General features: G+C 38.2%; 1 pseudogene; it reads right to left on the bottom strand.

Annotated features, from left to right (window-relative positions):
• Window positions 1-10,026: 10,026 nt before the first annotated feature.
• On the bottom strand, window positions 10,027-11,746 carry LOC141319120 (serine/threonine-protein kinase pim-2-like; annotated as a pseudogene).
• Window positions 11,747-15,345: the final 3,599 nt, after the last annotated feature.

The following is a 15,345-nucleotide window of genomic DNA, read 5'->3' as shown; positions in this document are numbered from 1 at the left end:
CATGCCGCGACTCGAACACAGGACACCCGAAGCACAAATGCATTGCATGTTGACAAGCTGCACACAAGGTTATCGCCACCGACTGCCAGTTTAAACTTTTTGATACAGGCTACGGCTTCTCAAGCATGTACATCCTATTGGGGGTACTAAACTACACTTAGTGTCAATTGTGTTAAAACTAGTGGTGGGCATAGATTAATTTTTTAATCTAGATTAATCTAGATTAAATCTTTAAATTAATCTAGATTAAAATGGCTAATTTGAATTCTGCTGAAGGCATTCAGAATATGTGTGCTACCCAAATAATGACTAAAAGTAAGTCTTTGAGAACCGGTTTCTCAAGCCAGGTGGCGCGTTAGACCAGGTGCTCATCTCCTGCTTCCAAAAAATGCATTACAAACTGCTTGACAATTGCATTTACAACACAATTAACTATACAAACTTGAGTAACCAAGTACTTCTGCGCAAAAGGCTGTACGACGTGCACGTTCAAGTAAAAAACACAGGCGCGCGGGTATGGATAGCCTATCTGCGTGCATAGTCTTCCAATAAACTGCGTTGCTTTTAGATGCGTCAATTCAGTTGTTGCATATAGTTAAATGTCTTTATTTCGGGATTATCAAAGTAAATTATAACTCAAATTTGAGATTTTACTGGGGCACAGCAGATTTTCACTGGGGCACGTGCCCCAGTAAAAAGGGTCTAGCAACGCACGCACCTGCCCTGAAGCGGCTTCTTAACTGCATCCATGTCTGCGCGTCTCATTTGTGGTCATTTCACAGAAGTTGAAGACTTGTTCTCGCCCCCTACAGTGCAATTCAACTACATATACGTCATCCGCGCTAAAATATCAAAGTGAAAGTCATCATATCTTACGTAGTTTAGACCCAGCTCCCAACCCAACTTTAAGAATAGATTAACGGCGATATTTTTTTTATCGCGCGATATGAGTCTGACGTTAACGCAGCACTTTAACGCCGATAACGGCCCACCACTAGTTAAAACTGTCAAAAAATGCACAGTTCACATAAACACAATTGTCTCAATCTCCCCATAATCTCTCCCAAACTTCAGGAACTATTATTATTATTATTATTATAGAGATAGGTGATGTGAATTATTCAGGCCCACCCACTCTTTTTAAAGGCTTACCTGTAATTTCTGCCTCCACCATTGCTATATCGCTGTTTACTCTTATAATAACCCACTGCTGAAATCCACCTGCATTTTGGTGGGTTGGCTTTAATGGGTTGGGAAATAGTGCTTTCCCATATTAAGATCAGGATTCATATGTATTTTGCCACCCAACAATAAAACAATGAATTACATTTTCAAATTGTTTCTTTACTGCATTTATTTCCCTGCAGCCGCCTACTCTTGCCTAAATTTCAGATGAGGCTAGTCGCATCTCAGATGATCCTATTATTTATTCTCTCATGCCGTCCAAAACCTGTATTAATTTCTTAACACAAACTCCACCCACCAACATTTGATTGCAGCTGTCATCACTACAAAAGTCGATTGTCGAATGTTAGTTCCAGTGATGTAGATGTTGAAGCATATACCATAGTATTTTAGAGTGCTTTCAAAACTGGCACTTTGTTTTGGAACCTGGTGCTTTTCCCCCCTTAGCTTGGTTCGTTTGGGCACATGTGAATATGGCAATTGTGCTCGGATCTTTGCCAAAATGATATATCAGAGATCATCTGAACGAGGTGGTCTCAGCTCGATTGAAAAACTATATCACAATGCATAATGGGTAATTAAAGTTCCAGGAAAAGCAGTAGCTTTGTTGTTTAGCCTATAGATTTTAAAATGAACCTGTGAAAGTCTGTGTGTGGGCACTCTACTATTTAAAATCAAAGCGTGCCTTTTCATTTTATAATGCTGTCTTATAGCTCTCTTTGTAGAAGGTGCATTTTTTTAAATGTTTTCCCTACGAATCCTGGACTCCTGCTTAAAATTATAAATTAATATGATGACAGCTACAAAGAAATGCAACAAAAACCTGCAAAGCTTTTGTTGTTCAATCCGGACAGATAACAGGTGAGCAGAATCCCGGAAAATAACCTGTGGAACTTTGACCAATGAGAGGACAGTTACTCTCTCGTGACTTGTATTAACACATTTGGTCTAATTAGAAACTTTGCTGTGTGAACTGCACCAGGAATAATATGCAACATTGTAATTATTTGAATCCCTGTTTCAGAACAGAGAAATCGATCTGCAGGTGTGAAAGCACCCTTAGATGTGATCAAGGTTTTTTTTTCTCCCTTTTCAAATTTAATTTTTCTCCACTGATTGCCAGGTATTTTTACACAGTTTGCAATAAGTAGTAATGTGGTAAAATGCAGATATTTTATGTTAGATTCAGTAAACACCTTATTGATTATGTATATTTTGTACAGGCAAGCAGAAGATCCCAGAATATAAACGCAACGTGCAAAGTCACATTAAATGGTTTCCTATAGAAAACCATTATAAGGAAATCAGTAAACCATTAAGTGGATTGAGTTCATATTCTGACCTCATCTACTTGCCTATGTTAACTGCATCATTAATATAGAATTACTAAATTTGACATTTTAATATATCTGTTTTAAATATACTAATGCACTTAAGCGTTTTTACAACATTTTGTCACACTGCATAATGATTACCTTTGTTTTATTGTTTTGAGAGGCAATCTGTGGCTGTGAAACAGATGGAAAATTGACAGCCTTGTGCTGCAGTTTGGACGATTTGCCCTCCAGGTCTTTGAGCCAGTCACATGACTGAAAGCTATCAATAAGGTGACATTCATTTAATAATCCGAATTAAAATGATAGTTTACACTCAGTACGACAATGACACACCCCTAGATGTGCCTTAGACACTAAAATTAAAATTAATGTGTTTTATGTAGCAAAATGTAATGTTACACAACAGTTCTTTCAACCAAAGGAATGGTTCGCTAAAATGAACATTTGCATTGCGGTGGAAGATTTGCAAAGTAAAATGTTCCCTGAAATGATTCCCTTTTCTTGCATGGGCATGTGATTCTACTTCTCGAATATTTAAGTTTATCATGAACTATAATGAACTAAAATACTGGCTACCAAAAAAGCAATTGTCCACTGGAAGAACAGTTTGGGTTCAATGCATTCAGTCCTTCTTGCTCTTTTTGGTTGGTCACACACAAGGTGTTATTCTGGTCTCAAAGATTTTCCCTTGCTGACTTCAAAAGAATGAATACATTTGAAATTAAATACATTTCTAAATAAATGCACGTGGAAATAAATGTTAATGAAAATACATAAATATACAGAAAAATAAAACTAAATGTATATTTATCTATAAAATTGCTTATTGTTTACGTTTTCATTAGATTATAATATCTGAATGTTAGTGAAGGAAAAATGTCTTTGTCAAAAAAAAAAAAAATTAAGTACCAGAAGCGGGAGAATCCAAACAGTGAATTCCGCTGTGTACCGCAATGCACAATGTCAGGGAAGTTCAACTCCACCATAAGCTTCCATCACTTCCCAAAGGATGTAACCTTGGGGTTCATGGAAAATCATGGATACACAATGTGAGACATAAGGATTTAGTAATTAAGAGGACCACAGCAGTCTGTGGTAGACATTTTGTCACCACGGATGTTATTCAAGAAGGACGACGACGCTTGAAAGAGTGGGCTATTCAGATATTATAATCTAATGAAAACGTAATCAATAAGCAATAGCTAGCTACTGTAGGTTAGCATAACGATAGCTTCCGCCGTCAGTCTCTGATAAAATTTTCATGTCACAATAATTACTGAAGCTTTTCTCACGGTGTACAATGTTATCACACTATTGAAATACACTACTGAAAAGGGCTCTTCGAAAAGGTTAACAACCTTTTAAAACATTAAACAAGTAATACAAGAAACAAGTACTGAACTTAGCATGTTTCCTGAATATGTACACACATTTTTATGTTAAACAACAAACCTCAATGGTGTATACAAACTTCCTGTACTTGGTCCTGCCGCATCTGGTGGCTGAACTTGTGCCTATAAATAAACACTGTTACCACATAGAAACTAAAATCCAATATAAATTATGTATTACCTGTATTTGCAAGAAACAAATTTAACATGTTTCTTTAAACTATTAGAATAATGCAAATAACAAATAACTGCAATATCATTATGCATCGCCATTTATACTCACAGCTTGTGGTGAAGATGCCTGAGGACATGTGTCACAGTGACAGTGTCTTCTGCAATTGTCTACATGTCAAATCTGTATAGAAACATGTTATCCACCATTTTAGAGGAAAAATTACTTTAAATGTGTGACTTTGGTTTGTGAGCCCATGTGGCTTACAAAAAAGAAACTACAAGAATAAATGTTATTGCAATAATGCTAACCATTACTTACTCTTCAGTGTCTGACAATGAAGCAGACAAGTCTTTATTTTCATCTTTGTCTCCAGTGAGGTCCACTGCTGAGCTGCTAGCCCTAAATCAATAATTAATCTTGTGTTATGGCATAGAACAATTTACGTTTAAAGCATTCTGCATCTCTTTCTTTATTTCATGTTAAAACGTACCCTGAGCAATTGTTGACATGTTCTTCCAGTTTGTGGACAGCTACATGTTTGTGACACTACCTGCATTTTTCAACAGCTACCTCTACCTTTAAAATAGGTCAAATAATTTTGTTTTGTTTTCACATTTGTATAGCATGGAATTTAACATTTAAATACACAAGAAATGATGTAATACCTTTACTTCTGGTTCTTCCGGCTCTACATAAAGAGTTTGCTGCAGAGGTACAACATAAGCCAAAGCCTTGTTGAGGCAACTCTCACTTCGAAGGAATTTGACACTGTAACCAGAATTTGGCACTGGTATTTGTGTCAGTGTCCCGCTCCTTCCACATCTCATTATTTTAAAACCTCCCGCATCTCTCAGCAAAGGATAGGCACTAAACAAGTGTTCACAAAATTCAGTGTACGAAGAGCTATTATTGTTGGGAAAAGTGATTTTACATTTTCCCAGCCCAGCATTTTGTAACACACTGCGCTCCTCTGACAAAGGGGCCACATCGGCCATAGGGTCCGAAAGACAAAAAAAATCATGTGTCCAGAGTGTTTCATACAGTCTGCGGCACTGACTGGCTCACCTTGCTGTTGGCTGTCTATATGGCTGGAAAAGCCTTGAGAGATTAGCCTGCACAAAATCAGATCTGGAGGTTGACGGCTGAGGGAAAATTAATCTTGCAGCAGCTAAACTTAACAATCGCTATAGAAAATGCAGCATTTAAGTACTCACTAACGCGCTGTCGTTCTGTCCGCGCTTGAGGACTGAAAACCACTTATCTGTTTTAGGCCATCTGCATTTCGCAATGCATATAACGTTTCACTCCGCTTAAAACCTGTCGTTCCCTGATTTTCCCTGCTATCTATTACCTCATTTATCTCTTGCCTCAACATCATCAAAAACCTCCAAATTGGCTCAAAGAGTACCAAAGCGGGATCCATTTTTTTCCATAAACTTCTATAAATGCTTTTTGATGTAAGTTTTTAAAAAACTGGCGTTTCAAAAAATATATATATTTTTTTACAGCGGTTGTCTATCTAGGCCTTTGGTTTTAGCGTTAAGAATATTTTTTTTTTTTTACATTTGTACGTTTATATGTTAAAAAAACATCACTTTCATAAAATAGCTTCTTTCTTACTTTCGTAAAATAGCTTCTTTCTTACTGCCTGTGTGAATATCCCCTTACACACAGCTCATTTCTTGTTAGTAGTGATTGAAGCTGTTTTTACCGCTTTTAGGGGCGAGAGAGAGCAGACTTAACAGTTTATAAAGCTCCGGGGAGAGAACGACGAGCTCTTCACCGGAGCAAAGAACTCACTGTGGGATGGAGGTACAGGAATAATTACAATATTTTCTCTTTTTCTCCTACATGAGGATAGTTCTGGAGAAGATGGGACTGTCTGGTAAAGTGACACCAGCCCAAGCAAAGAAAAAGTGGGACAATTTAAAAAAGAAATATAAAGGATGTCCATATATAGAAAAGAATATTTTTGCTAGTAACATTTTAAAAAGAGCAAATCCTAGGTTTAAGCTTACATGTTTTGTGAACAGTTTAGATTTTGAGGCAGCAGAGAGAGGCTAAAGAGAGGAGAGCAGGGAGAGGATGGACAGGTTCTTCTCCATTCTCGAACGTTTGGTCCCCAAATAATGTTTTAATTTTTTTTTTAGGGGGTGGGAGGGATTAAACTTTGTTCATTGTTAGCTTCAGTTGTTTGAAATAAATTGTTTGAAAGAAATACTTCTCATTCATTGTATTTCTTTTTTTTATTTTCCTAACTTTTCAAAGTAAAAGGAGCATTTGTAAAGAAAATTAAGTGTATAATTATTTAATAACATTCAGAAAAAAAATTGAGGTAACAAAATTCAAAAACATACAGAAACCATTAACAGAACTATTTACAGGACAACAGATTTTTACAAATCACTGCAGGATTAATCTGAGTGACAAGGTATTGGACGATTTTTATGTTTAATTACAACAGGAGTCCCTGGCAGTGTTGCTGGAGCTGCTGAAAGGATGAGAGACATGGATGGAGTGCAGCAGGGATCCGTGGCTGGTCCTCTGGTTGGTGAGTGAAACATCACAGGGTGGTCTGCAGAGAGCTTCAGGATTTCTCCCACCATTGTTCACTACATCGTCCACCAGCAGGGTTTGCAAAGCGACTCAATCAACGGCAGTCACATCTGTTACATGCATAAATAAATATGTAAACAGGAGAAATTGAATCCAATCCTCTCATGACAAAGTACTTTTTAAATAAGATATTAAAGGAGAAGTCCGGTGTGATATTGACCTAAAGTGTATTGAATCATGATACCGAGTGTGAACGTACCTTGCATATCTCATCTCGGTTTGTGTCCTGCAGTTCGAAATCTGGGGTTAGTTAGCCGATGCTCACAACAGGTTGTCAATGAGGGTGAATGGGGCATCGGAGTAGCGATGTAAATAAATCACTGTTTTATGCCATTTACGAGGCACAAAGTAGCTCCACACTTCATTGGTAGACTTCCAAGGGCCCTGACATTTAAAACGAGACATTGAGAACCCAGAAAAAGCACCGGTAGTTTATTTACAAGAAGATTTATACAGACAGTACCTGCAAGAAATTTCCTGGCCGCCGCCATCTTGAATGTAGTCAGGATAAGTCGAGTGTCGAGCAGGATTGGAAGGAAACTACAACCTGATAAGTCACGTGAAGACATGAAGGAGTGGCCGGGCATAGCATAGCCTATACTGACTGCAAATTCAGCTGGCATTACGAAGGAGAAAAGTTAGAGAAGACAGAATGGTTCACGTTTGTGCTTTTCCAGGTTGCGGCAATGAGATGAGAAGCTATGTTCCGTTAGGTTTTCACAGGCTACCTCTACACGAGTCAACTTGGAAGCAGTGGCTTGTTGTTTTGCAAGTCGATGTCGAGACACCTTATCCACATACTAAAACAGAAGGATTACCGTGTATGTAGTAAGCCTCGACAACGAATGCGTCTGAAGATAAATGCCATTCCGAAAGCGACACAACTTTCCCCGGAGGTATGAATTTATTTGGTTATTAGACTGTAACTTGTGTGAACCATGTTACCATTTTTAAATCCTGTGCAGCACTGAAAATTGTTAACAATTCACGTAGCTTTGTATTCAGGAAAGAGAAATGAGACAGATTATGCTATATTTATTATTCAGCCCACCATCAGAAACGGGAAAAAGTTGCTGGAGAGGGACGGATGAGGTGGGGCTTGTTCTGATATTTTTGACAAGTACAATATAGAACTTGCCGTGTAAGCTAACCTGACTGACCGTGATTGGGGTCTGCAAAGGTGTTTTGGGGATGGGTTGGCTATGCTACATTCAGTTGCATTGTTTGGCCTAATGGTCTAAAATATTTGAGGGGAGGGAGGGTACATTCCTCATAGTTTGAGGTTTTAGAACTTTCTAGGTAGTAAGAGTTGGTAGGTAGTCAATGAAGAGAGTAGGGCCACTTTGGATTGATTGCAGAACAGATGTGCTCCTGTGTGCATCTGAGTTTTTTTTATTGATCTATGTCCTAAACTAATGAATAAATAGACTTATTTTGTGTGTATTTTCTTAGGCCAGTGCCTCTGAGAACCCAGCAATGTATCCCTCTGAAATGGCTGCTGTCCCCCAGTCCACGCCTTAAAAACCCCACAAACATAGGAGGTCTGATTGGTTCACTGGCCTCAGTTTTACAATTTCTAGCTCCAAACAGCCATCAGTAAGGCAACGATCTAGGCCATCATCATCTGGACAATACACTGCACGACCTGCATCATGGCAATACCCACAGGTAAAGTCACTTATAGTGTTGACAGTCAGCCGGTGTTCACATTTCACTGTAATGTCTGTAACACCTCGGTCACCATTGAAGTATCTAATTTTTTTTTATCAATTTGAAGAAAAGGAATGAAACACCCCCCTCATTTAGGAGTCCCTCGAGGGAAGCCAGTGGTGTGACACAATCAGTGAGTTGAATTTTTCATTTCAAATATGGTTTTGGTGATAATGTGGTACACTGATGCTTCATTTAGATGTAAATGTGTAATCCTTTCCAAAAACTAAATTATTCATCTGGCCTTTGATCAACAGGAAGATGTAGAGGAAGGTGCTGCAGGTGCTTTAGACACATCTGTGCAAGATATGAGCATTAGCTTTGGGGAAATGGATTTGGACCGTAAAGATCTCAGTTTTGTGCCCCTGAGTGACACCACCTCATCCAGCCCAAGCTCTTGCTCTGTGTCTTGCTCTGGAAGCACAAATGGATGGGCAGGAAGAAAGTTAGTTAGTTGAGGAAAAAACTCTCCTGCGTGACCTGAGACAGATGGCTCTGTTCAAGCACACTAGTATGCCTCAAGTCATTGAAATTAGTTTCTTAGAATTGCATTACCTTCGTTATATTTAAAGAGGATGCGGACAGCTGTTTATTATCTAGTCACACTGTTGTCATTTGTAACCTCAGACAGCATAAGACTGTCAGCATTCTTGATACATCTTTACTTTTCAACACCAGCTATTATCACTTTACATGACTGATATTGAATGATATATTTCAATTGGACATATTTTGCAGGATCACTTTCATAACATCACCCTGAAGTATGCGCCAAAACGACTTCACTTTGCTTACGACTCGATGAGAGCCGACAGAGTTGGCCATCAAAGATCACAATATGAATATTGGTAGGAAACAAAAAACACTTGAGGGTAAGGAAACGGCTTTGCCACCAATTTTTGTGTGTTCTGAACAGTACAGTAATTAGTAGAATAACGAACTTGATTTCGGACTTATTTTACCATGACACACATAGCTAAACATAGTTATAGCAGCCTACATAATCAATGATTTATTTTTACTTTTGTCTGTGGGTTAGGAAATCCGCAGTACAAGTACGTGTACACAAAGACAACACAGCAGTGGGTGGCTAAGCCGGTGTATGAGCCCACCTCTGAGGAATTTCGAAAAGACCTGATGGAAGATGTCTTGAACATGAGGGAGGAGAAAAGCCTGGAACCTTGGCCCTGTCCTCCACCCAAGAAGGTTGCTGCAAAACATCACACCAGTGCCGAGGCCAGACCCGTCTGAGTTGGTGGCCCAAAGGCTGTCGCGCTTCAAGCAACTTAAGTGACATTTCTTTTTTTTTCTTTTTTGTATATAGTTTTCTTTTTATTTTTTATTCATAATGTACAGAGTTTGTTTTTCCTTTCGTGTTTATTTCATGTTCTATGTGGGGTCAAACGTCTTTGTTGTTTGTCTATAAATATCAATAACTATTGTAGTTTGGGATAAAAACAAACAAAATGTGTTGACTTTATATTGTTGTTATTTCAAATAAGTATGAACAACATTTATATTACCCTTTCACATTGCAATACAAATAATATCAACAAAGTAACAAATTTTAGTAATTGGTAACTACAGTAGATGATCCTGGAAGCGCTTCTGCCTACTGGAATCCATGGTATGCTCCACTGGTAGAGGGGCATTTATTTCTTTTTGCTGTAACCACACAGCTTGGCAGAACTTGTCTTTCCCCTTGTCCTAGTTTCTCTCCTTGAAGCACCCACTCGAGGAAAACCCGGTAGGGCACAAGTCTGCACTGTCTAGGGGGTAGGGGAAGGTGGGAGAGGGAGAGGCAAGGAAAGGTGAATACACTTTGGTAATTTACATTGTTATATCATATATATCATTATCATAATCAAGTAACTTAGCTGCCAATTCAAACTACAAATATAGTAACTATTGGATTGATCAAAAGCAATAAAACCCACGTGTGCAGAGTACTTACTCAGTAGATAAATGTCCATCTGGTCCCTCCGGCGTGGGTCTTCGTGTCCAGTTTAATTTTGGGACTTGGAAAAAGGCTTCCAATACCCCAATAAGTCCAGAAGGGAAGAAAAGCCTTGCGCTAATGTCACGCAGCGTGCATCTTGAGTGCGATGGTGCAAAAAGGTCCCACTCTTTATCTCACAGCACCGGCAGGAACACCACCATTTCCCCATGATACGAGGCTGTGTTGTGGCTCTGATTGCAGCTGCTTCCTCCGCACGCTGTCTCTCAATCTCTCTCCTTTCTCCGCGCTCACGCAGCTCTTCCTCCATATATTCAGGCTCAAATAAATAAGGACGCCCATCAAACTCAAATGTTTCATCCTCGTCTTCAATGTCTTCAAAAAACTACCTAGCTTCATTGTCCAGCATCCTTGCAATTGCCTACTGTTGGAAATGGCAAATGTAAATAATTTAATTTTCAATTTCATTCTGCACCAAAATTTTGCACGCATGGAGTTGTTGGAAAAAGTAAATATAAATACAGAATTACATTGCCATTTTGAATATTGCATTGTCATTTTGCATATTGTATTGCCATTTTGCATATTGTATTGCCATTTAGCATATTGTATTGCCATTTTGCATATTGCATTGCAAATTGAATTTTGCTACACATATGCGTCCATAATCTTGCAGAGGTCTCGTCTTTTTGGAAAATTCGCCACACACCAATGAAAACAAGAGGATCCCGAGTGACCACACTGTCGCTGGTTCTCCGTGGTACTTGCCCATCATCACATACTTGGGAGGACAATACTCTCTTGTGCCTGGAGGAAAGAGATTTAATTTCCATTAACACAACATTTTAGATTTTCATTATCATGCGAAAAATGACTGTGTGAGTTTGAGACCCACTTTACAGCTTTCAGTGATCATACATGCTAGTATAGAACGTGTAACCTTCATCAGTGAGGATTGCACCACAGCCAAAGTCAATCAGTTTGACTTTGAGTGTGCAAAAGAGTGTTAATCAAAAGGTTTTCCCGCTTGATATCCTGGTGCAACACTCCACGTCGGCAGCATGTTTAAGCTGTGAATACTGTCTGGAGCATGATGACCCCCACCACGTCCTCTTCGAGGGGCGTTATTTGCTGCATAAGAAACCAATTTAAAAAGGAACGGGCCACTCCAGGACCAAAAATGTAGTGGTCAGGCTCCACCCGCCAGTCCAGGAGCTGGATGATTTCTTCAACCCTGGGGCCTTTGTTTGCAAGAATTTGCAAAGCGACCTCCAGTGGAAGTGGTTCAGAATAAACGTCCTAGAAGACAGTTGTTATTAGGGTTAGATTAATATAAAACATAAACAATTCATGGACAAACCATTGACAAAGACATATTGTCCACTTAATGTTAACCCTTTCGGACCCTGCGTCCATTACAATGGACATCACATGTCAGGTCACGTTTTTTTTTTTTGCTTCCGGAGCATTTCACCTAATTTAAAGCCTGCTGTCCATTAAATTGGACGTTTGTCATCCAATCAAATGGCAGCAAGTCTCCGTCAATTGTAATCTGAAAAAAATCCACTACACTGAAAAGAAGCATGGCAGTACTTCATTCCAAACACAGAAGTAAGCAACTTTTTCAGTGGTTTTATTCACATGTATTGATATGTTTGCCAATATTTCATAGATTGTATATAAAAAAAAGTTTTTTACTAATTAAAGTTAAAAATCGATTGTAGAATTGCAGGCTTTAAATCAGGATTTTTTCAAAAATGTCTGTCCATTATAATGTACAGTGGGTTCAAACGTGTATTACTGCAATTAAATCTCTAGTAATGCTGTATATAACTTTTATATAAAAAAATCTATATTAACGTACTAATAAATTGTTGAAACTATTTTATACACAGATTATACTGTTCTTGAAGTTCTTGAACATATAGCTGATGGAAATATCTCAGATGTTGACATTATGTGGAGTGATGAGGAAGATGGAGATGGAGATGATGCTAGATCTACAAAACTTGGTGAGTGTAGAATGAAAATTAGGGTTATTTAGATAGCTAAGACATTTCATGCAATTAAAATGCTCCTCAAATTATTAAATTGGATATATGGTCTCATAATATGTCTAATAAATATAAAATTAGAATATAAAACTTTTCTGAAGTTGTTTTGTAAGGGACAGTTTTTGCTATTTATTTCAGGGGAGGAAAGAGATGAGCCACTGTTACCAATGCAGGGTTCAACGCTAAGGATTTTTTCTACTGGCCCGATCGGGCAAGTGGTTCAGATTTTTACTTGCCCTGCTAAAATTTTCACTGGCCCAACCCAAAAAATTAAAAGTTAATAGTTATTTCTTTGCCACATTTTAAACAATGTGTCAAAAGCCAAATATAACTATATTTCCTTAAACACAATTGACAATTAAAAAAAAATATAAATGTGATGTAACTAAATTTATGCACAACAGTATGTCCAGATTGATGGTCCCAGATCACCAGTTAACTATACATAAATGGAGGACTCCTGTTAAAGGAATGTTGTTGCAAAGAAGAAAATTAAACAATATTAGTAAACAAAGTGTTATTAAGCAGAATTTATTTATTTATTATTATTTATTTTTTTACCTTTGTTTTTACCTTTTCATATGTTTAATTAGGCTCAGAGGTGCCATGAGTGCAATCAAATTCATAAATTCATGTATTTAAAATTTTAAATACAGAGATCTGCCAGCAGGTGGTGGCAAGAGACTGATTTAATTACTGAATCATATTCATTTGATTTGTTCGAACGGATGGTTCATTCATGAATAAAGCAAGTGACTCTTAATGAATGGGAAATTGAATCATTTCACTAGATTCGTTTAAAAACGCACGTTCATTCATAAACGAAACACCGCTGTGTTTGAATGGAGATGTGCAGCGGCTCAGGTGTGACTTGTTGACGAAACACAGCGAAATCAGGCATAGTGTTATAGTCAGACAATGTAAGTAACTTAATAATAACTTCTTGTTTATTTAACTGTTGTATTAAAGCAATACCTCATTTACAAACTCCCACAACATTTATTAAAAGTTGTCACTCATCTTAGATTGCGATATTACAAAGCCTATTGTTATAATCAACGGCGCTCTCTATAACTTACTGCACAATCAGTCTCTTATTTACACTCTCTCTACACTTTGTTTATTAATAGATTTGTGAGAAATGTCTGATACATTACTCAACATTGCAAAAACGTGTAGAAACCTTTGAAGCTCCCCTGAGCGCGAACACAAATATGCTGATGGGGTCAGTCGCAAATGGTGCTCCTAAATATTTTTTTTTTCACAGTCGCACGTAGTAATTTTTAGTCGCAATGCGAGTAAGAAACAGACGTTTTCTTTTTAACTTGATGTTGCCGCCATGTTGCCGTCTCTTCACTGTACTGGTTGTAACCAGGTTACGGAAAAAAAAAACAGTTCCAATCAGATAAGAGGAACCGAAAAGCAATATGGTGTTCACGACATAACAGAGAACGTAGCATTTAAAGGCTTAAAAACACAAGCTGTTTCTCGATTCTAAGACTGTATTTGCACGAATTTGAAAAACAGTCACAGACAATTTAAACTTTAGTGACAAGGCAGCACTGGCCCGATCGGGCCAGTGACGATCCTGTCTACTGTCCCGAGCGTCTTGCACGCTGGCCCCGGGCCATCGGGCAGTCCTTATTGTCGAGCCCTGCAATGGTAGGGGAAGAAATTGAGATTGAGGCAGATTGTGCCTTTCAGGGGAAAGCTCTCTGTCCTCCAGTATGTCAAAGGGAAACCTACACCATGGGGAGTCAAGATGTATTTCTACTACTTCACCACCTACAATCTCCTGGAAGCTATTGCAGAAAAGAAAATCCATGCTGCTGGAACAGCAAGGGTTTGTCGCTTTGCAAATCCCCCACTGAAGCATGACAAGGAAATGTTGAAGAAAGAGCGAGGAAATCATGATGAAGTTCAAAGCAGAGATGGAAAAGTTGTTCTAGTGAAGTGGTTTGATAACCGCTCTGTTGTGTTGGCCTCCAACTTTGTTGGTGTTGGAGATGAAGATGAAGTTCAGAGGTGGGATCAAAAAGAGAACCAATATGTGAAGATCAAGCGCCCAGAGGTTGTAAAGAAATACAACAAGGCCATGGGACAAGCTGGATCAACTAATTAGCCTTTACAGGACTGACATCAGATCCCGCAAATGGGTTGTTCCGGAAAAACACACATCTTCTGTGATAAGTGCAAGGTGCACTGCTGCTTTGTGTCACAGAGAAATTGTTTCAAAGATGCATACCAAAAATGGCTCACAGTAATGACTCACGTGTACAGTAAACGTCTAAAATGACTATATTGTTTGATTTCCAAGATGTTTAGTTTGTTATAAGTAATGTGCACTCTATAAAACAAAAACCTCAAAATTAAAGTTAAAATGTTACACTGTTCAAGTGTGTGACCTTCAGAAGAAACATCAAGTAAAGACCAACAATTTGTGTTATTTAATTTTTTATTTCAAGTTGGTATATTGTTTGTGAAGTACAACTGTTGTGACCTGATGTCCATTGAAATGGACAAAAAAAAAATTCAATTACAGAATGTTGAAATTTCTATTTTTCATCATTTATGCTAGCCTTAAGAAGAGGGAAAATGTACTTTTAAATTTTTCTGAAATTTTTCTGAAACTTTTCTGAAAGCTTGCTAAACAAGAACAAATGAAGCTTCCAAAACACCAGCTCATTCAATCATGTAAAACACGATGGAACTCTGTGTGTGACATGTTCGGGAGACTTCTTGAACAACTGTTACAGCTGTTCTGTCTGACAGAACCCTCGAGATGCGAGACGAATACTGGCAGATAATGGCTGAGATTGCGCCAGTGCTGGAAACTTTAAAATGTGCAACCACCGTAATGTCAACAGAAAAGAACGTGTCAATTTCCAACATTTACCCCCCCATCACATTCAGCCTCCTG

This window comes from Garra rufa, chromosome 1, assembly GCF_049309525.1.
Source record: "Garra rufa chromosome 1, GarRuf1.0, whole genome shotgun sequence".
Taxonomy (NCBI): Eukaryota; Metazoa; Chordata; class Actinopteri; order Cypriniformes; family Cyprinidae; genus Garra; species Garra rufa.
Note: the sequence above shows the minus strand (reverse complement) of the source record. Positions and strands in the feature narration are given on the sequence as shown.